The sequence below is a fragment of the Bidens hawaiensis genome, unplaced genomic scaffold, assembly GCF_021521415.1.
Source record: "Bidens hawaiensis isolate Kalapana, Puna unplaced genomic scaffold, B.hawaiensis_p1.1 tig00023426_1, whole genome shotgun sequence".
NCBI lineage: Eukaryota > Viridiplantae > Streptophyta > Magnoliopsida > Asterales > Asteraceae > Bidens > Bidens hawaiensis.
Genome location: NW_027493681.1, coordinates 243102 through 249101, shown reverse-complemented (window position 1 = coordinate 249101; position 6000 = coordinate 243102).

The following is a 6000-nucleotide window of genomic DNA, read 5'->3' as shown; positions in this document are numbered from 1 at the left end:
GCTAAAAGGAAGAGTTTTGTATGAGGCGCATAAATGAAAATATGTGTAAATTAAGTGTGTGTGTGTTTAAAAGACAATATAATAGTTTGGGTATCAGGATGAATAAAATATATTTTTTTCATATCTAGCCAGTATAAGGGTAAATGTATCATACCACTATGAATTTTCAATAATTATATTGTATTGAAAACAATAAAAAAGTAACAGGGGAAATGTAAATATGCATAAAATGAGATGTGTGCTTTTATTTATTACATCATACATGCATATAATATGCTTTATGTCATTAGATAAGTACCTTAAAAATGAAATTTAAAGAATGAAAATAATAAGAAATTAATTATTTGTCACAATAAAAAGATGTGGAGAAAAAAGGAAATATAGTACACGTTGATGAAAGGCGTATGTATGACCCTTAAAAATTAACCTTAAATAGACAGAAATATACATCTATTTTTTTATATATTTACTTTTTTTATACATTTACTTGACCAACATAAGTGGCAGCAACTTAACAACGTTTAACATCCATACATATAGTATTAAGCTTAACAACATGCGGAAGAAATGATGACGATTCTTGGGTTCGGTTCACATCACGAATTTATCTTCTTCCGGTACCATAAGCTTTTAGTTACCACCATAAAACGTTTAGTAACTTATTATATAAACGAGTCATTGACTCTGAAGTGTGAAATATTAAAATCATAAAATTTGTATGTCGCATAACGCGACAGATTTTGTAACCAACCCGTTGCGTAGCATGAAAAATGATGAGTTGAATCGGGTCAGGTGACCATCTCCCTCTCACTGCAGATGCCTACTCTTGCAGTCTGCTGAAGTTAGTAGGTGTCTAGACTTGCAGTCCCCTAATATTAGTAGGTGTCCAAATTTGCACCCATCTAATATTAGCAGGTGTCCAGATTTGCACACCTCTTATATTAGTAAGTGTCTATGCTGCACTCCACTTAAGTTAATAGGTGTCTAGATTTACACCTCTCTTATATTAGCATGCGTCCAATTTTACACCCCTCTTATATTAGCAAGTGCCCAGTTTTACACATCTCTTATATTAGCAAGTGTTTAGTTTTACACTTCTCTTATATTAGCAAGATCTTGTTTTCTTACCTTTCATAGTTCCGGTTTCTAACCCGAATTATTTGGCCCGTTAAGGGTAAGTTCTTGTTTTCTTTAGCAAGCTCTTGTCATTAATGTATTCTGTTTACTTCAAGTAAAATATCCTCTAATATAAGTAAGTTCTTGTTTTCTTTTCATTCTTAGTTTCGGTTTCTAACCCGAATTACTTCGCTTGATAAAGGTAATTCCTGTCATTAATGTATTCATTTACTTCAAGTAAAAACTCCTCTTATATTAGCAAGTTCTTGTTTTATTTCCTCTCATAATTCCAGTTTTAACCTGAATAATTTGGCCCGTTAAGAGTATTTCTGTTATTAATGTATTCTATTTACTTTAAGTAAAAACTCCTCTAATATTAGTAAGCTCTTGTTTTCTTTTCATTCTTAATTCGGTTTCTAACCTGAATTATTTGGCCCGTTCAGAGTAAATCTATCATTAATGTATTCATTTACTTAAAGTAAAACTCCTCTAATATTAATAAGTTCTTATTTTCTTTTCATTCTTAATTCCGGTTTCTAACCCGAATTACTTAGCCCGTTAAGGGTATTTCTGTCATTAATGTTTTCTATTTACTTCAAGTAAAAATTATTATTTTCATCTAATGATAAACTACTTTATGGTTTGTATATAATCACACCCCGGCCTATACGACGCCATAGTCGTTTATACTTTGGTTTCATTGTCAATGTCGGTTTAGGGCCATATAGTCCATAGACGACCTGTTCGATTCATTCTTGTGATATACATCATTTGTGAATAAATTCAATGTCATAATTCAGTTCCTCCATGGTCATAACCATATTTCATATGCTTAGGACGTCACATTCGTCTCTATGACTTCATGTCATTTACACGTCGGTTTTGACAAGTCCTTTATTTAAATCGTGAAAACTTATTATTCTTTTTATTATTCGACCCGGTAATCAAACTTCTTCCAAACATTATGTCAAGATACCTAAATCGATATAATTTCATAATAGAATAAAACGAAACATCTAGTCACGTACCAAAATGCTTCCCTTTTTGTTTTGCGTCCCATCCAGTTCAATCTTTCGGATTGTCACTCGAGTTGCCTATAAATCACAACCTGGTTACTCATGAGGATACTTTTCTTTTTATATCCTATTTATTAACATATGCCAACATCATCCAAAGAGTTAGTATCAACCTCCTTATGGCACGTTAGACATCATATTTCTCATTCAAGCATTTCATGAAACACCTTGTAAGCATGATTTTTAAGTTGTACATTTAGTTAAATTTCATAACTTTCTACCACTTCATATAATTCTAGTTTCATTCAAATCTCACAATCAATCAATTTATATGTAAAAGCCAATCAAATCAAGCTAATACACTATTTATTGTTCATGAAATTAGGGTTCTTCACCTTATGGCTAAAAGCCACTTCATAGTAGACTTGAACACTAACAAACAAGTGATTTGTTCTAAGTACTTCACATTTACAACATTCATGTACTATCAATTTCATCAAGTAATCTACTTGTCATCCATTCATGTGTGTGTGTGTGTGCGCTTTAATCCAATTTTATAATTCACATATTTTTGTTTGATTTTGAACATGTTTAGCCCATATACTTTAGCTAGTATTTAAAACGCGAAATTTAACCCATTTTCGGGATGTTACAACGTAATATTAAAACACATGTCAAAAATTGTAACATTTGCAAAAAGTCCATGCCATTCTTGCCAACTTATAAAGTTGAGGGAACATCTCGTCATTTTCCCAAACTTAAAGTTCAAGATATAATTTGTATTTTTTTTATTTTATTTGAGACGGACCGTACCATTTTGTTACGTTTTGTATCAAACATAACCTGGATATTAAGTTTTCGTTTTTTGACGGGGTGTCACAAATGCCTACTATTTGAGACAAGGTGTCTCATCCGCTACAATGGATGAGATGGGCTATCTCGTTTTGTGACGGCCTGTCTCATCACCATGTTCAGCAAGAGGTGTCAAATTTCAAGTGTTACGTTGAGAGTGACGCTTGTTGACTCAACAAACTCGTTTTGGCCTATAAATAGAGCTCATATCACGACCATTCCATGCATCCATCATCAAACATCAATCACAAACCCTTTAGTTAGTTTAAGGAAGTATTCTTGAATATAAGCAAGTGCAAATCACATAGCAAATGGGTTCTAGGCGTGTTGGTGTATTGATCAAGTATCCATAGGTGTTAGGAACATTCATCATCAGTCTTAGTCTTAGGTTCTGATATAGCTTGAAAGCAAGGAAAGCATGTTCAAGTACTTGTTTAAGGTTCGTTATTATGCGTTATCGAGTATCCTATTATAGATTGAACGTCAATCAAAATGATTTACAGAAGTCATATAAGTGTTTTCATGCATACATCAGGTTATAGAACACTTAAACGGACATCGAAATGATATCCAAATGATTTTACCGTTAAGGGGCCAAGCAGAAGCATTAGATGGACCGTCTAATCATTATACAATCCATGTCATTCTAAAGTTTGATACGGGTCAAGATTTCATTTGTGACGGTTGTCACACATATACAGACCATCTCATTCTGATATAGTCCGTCTCAATTAAAATTTATTAATTTAAAGGGAATTACATTTTCAACCTATAAATCGAACCCAACTTGATAAATGAGGTTTGAAACGATAAAACCAGGCCATTGTGGTTTGTAGATGGATCAAGAGATACTATTCAGGTATTTATGAAAACCTATTTTATTATACGTTAAGCATCATTCACAAAGTTTTTCAAACGAAATCACCACATCATACAGAACAGACAATCACATGTGAATGTGTAAACCCTTTATGATCAAACGATTTAAACTCTATATGATAAATGAGGATTTTATAAAAGAGTCAGCCAAACATTCAAAATGTTTGCATGAGATTACTTGACTCAAAAAGTGTACAAAATGGAAATAAAAGCAACTCAGACTGATTACACATGTGTCTGGATCCAATCATAACCGAACCTAGAACGTTTGCTAATGTCAGTCATTACTAGTTCTCCAACGAGTTGCGTGGCTCGGAGAACCCTTGAATTGCGTGTGTATGGTTGTGGCACATATCCTGGATATAAAAAATGTTCCCACTGAGCTGTATATAAAACTATCTTTATATCTAACGAAAAGTTTACTTAAATTCTTTTAAGACTCAAATGTTTCACCAACAAATCGTTGACTTATTATCACCCCACATTTTAGGTAACTAAGGTGTAGCAACTTGTACTGGTACTAGGAGTCAACACTAAAGTTAGAGGATCGTGGCATGAATATGGCTCAAATTTGTTAATCATAATCCTTGTAATAATGATACAATTATCTATAAACCAAATACTTAAGTATTAAATTCCCGAGTAAATTTTCAGTGTACACTAATATTTGAATGTTGCACTATGTTTAATGTCATGATTAGCTTAACTACTATGAAGCCTTTTAAGGTTAACTGATGCAGCGGTGTAAACAAAAACAAATATCGAATCACGTTGATTCAGTGAATACCCGTGATGAACTTCAAAACTCCCAAATCCCACCCAAAGTCTAGGAAAAATGAAGAGAAAAACGAAATTTATTAATATTCAAGTCTGATTGTTCATATTACATCACCAACATATAAATAAGAGTTCTAATACGAAATGAGCCTAAATTGGGCCATGGGCCAAACACAAACCCAAAAATAAAAACATAAAAAGTGCTGAAAAAACAATAAAAGGCCCATAACTTTATTTAGGAGTCGTTTTTGGGCTTCGGACAGGGGCAAACCGTTGTGGGATGTTTGCCACAATGTGCTCCTCGTCTCAAGCTTCGATTTGACTGGTAATAGGCCTGAAACGGAGCTTCGTGGGCCAAGTTATGCCCGTTTTCGTGGGCCACCTTTGAAGACACGATAATGGGCGTCCGAATATAACATGGCATGTTCGTCAATACTTGGGCTTTCATCATTAACTAAGCAAAAATTGTAAGAATGCAGAGACAGTTACAATAAACTGTCCTATTCAACATTTCACTTTTAGGGTGTTTGGGATTGCTTGTTTTTACCAACTTATAACTTATAAACTTTTTGAAAAGTAATAAGGTGTTTGGGATTGCTTATATTGTGAAATGAAAAGTTTCATAAGTTACACTTTTGTAACTTAATAACTTAATAAAAAGTTATAAGGAGGTAAAATAAGGAATCCCAAACACCCCCTTAGAAGTAAAAAGTTGCTCAAAGAATTTCATGTTTTCTACTTTCAGTTTTGATGTTAATGTATATAAGACCACTCTCATTGGCAATCCAATGGTGATTTGGGTTGCCACATGGCATTAAATAAAATAAAAAATTAATATTTTATACTTGGTTTATCACAAACTAGTTCACCAATACAAACTAGTTTGCAAACCATTTTATGCAATATTTTATGCAATTACTAGTTAATTTTTTTTCATCTTTTTGTTTTTTTGTTAACAATTAATATAATATACAAGTTAGTTTTTGTTTAATAACTTAAATTGTTAGCTTAAAAATAATCTAAAAACACAACCATGTTTAAAAACTTCGATATAAATTTTATTAAAAATGAGGTTATTTAAAAATATGTATTTTTTTTTTATTAGCTTTCCAATATAATATTATTGTTTCGTAAACTTATTATTTAAAATTTTATTTTTATATATTTTAAATAATCATAAATTATATTTGTATACAAAAAATGTTGGTTGAGATTGGGTTCTGAATGTAAGTGAAAATTTAAATTAAGTTGGGTTGTGTTTGTTGATGAGAGAGAAATTAGTTTTTTATTAAAAGATTGGTTTGGGTTGGTTTGTGAATGGGGATGGTCTAAAGGTGGTGGCAATGATCTTAAATTCTCA